This window comes from Pyrgilauda ruficollis, unplaced genomic scaffold (assembly GCF_017590135.1).
Source record: "Pyrgilauda ruficollis isolate IOZ18807 unplaced genomic scaffold, ASM1759013v1 scaffold216, whole genome shotgun sequence".
Taxonomy (NCBI): domain Eukaryota; kingdom Metazoa; phylum Chordata; class Aves; order Passeriformes; family Passeridae; genus Pyrgilauda; species Pyrgilauda ruficollis.
Window position 1 is genome coordinate 1 of NW_024520984.1, and position 1,047 is coordinate 1,047.

A 1,047-nucleotide genomic window follows, 5' to 3' on the forward strand; every position below is an offset into this window, starting at 1 on the left:
GGGGTATTCCCAGTCCAGGTCCAGCCCATCAAACTGATACTGGCGCAGGAATTTGACGACGGACTTGATGAAGGTCTGGCGGTTCTCAGGTGTGGAGACCATGGTGGAGAACCTGGGCAAGCAGAGCAGGAAAGAGGTGGGGTTTACATGGAGCCCCTTCCTCCTCTCATTCTCTTCCCACGTTAATGTTTAGGGCACGACATGGTTTGAACTCACTTGGCTGTGCCGAAATTCCATCCTCCAATGGCCAGAAGGGTCTTCAGATCTTTGTTCCTGCAAGGGAAGAGGCAGGACCCTGAGTTATTGCATGTCCACAGCACCGCCAGCTGCTGTCCCCATGCTCAGAGGACAGAGCTGTCCCCATGTCCTGCCTTGGCTGTGTCTCTGTCCTTCTTCACTCAGCATCCTTGTCACCGAGGTGAGAGTGAAACACAGGGAAGGACTGGGAGGGAGAGAGAAGGGCTGGGAGGGACAGTACTTCTCTGGAGGAGAAGGACACAGGAGGGAGCAGAGCCCTGCTGAGGCTCCCGGCACTCACTGGTTCTTGAGGCCGTTGAAGGACTTGTACAGCGTCTCGTCGTTCCACTCGTAGGTGGTGATCTCGTTGTTGTTCATGCCGGCGAAGGCGTAGATCAGGTGGTTGCACAGGCAAGGGTCGACATTTTCGGGGGTGAACTTGCCCAGGCCAGGCCTGTACTGGGCCCAGTTGGTGAAGTAACAGGTCAGCACATAGGCAGTGCCTGCGGGGAGACAGCGGCCATGCAGGGGCTGCAGTGCCCGGGCACAGCCCGGCCCCTGGGCACGGCCCGGCCCCGGGCACGGCATCCCCCGCTGCTGCCGGGCCGGGTCGACATTTTCGGGGGTGAACTTGCCCAGGCCAGGCCTGTACTGGGCCCAGTTGGTGAAGTAACAGGTCAGCACATAGGCAGTGCCTGCGGGGAGACAGCGGCCATGCAGGGGCTGCAGTGCCCGGGCACAGCCCGGCCCCTGGGCACGGCCCGGCCCCGGGCACGGCATCCCCCGCTGCTGCCGGGCCGGGCCGGGCCC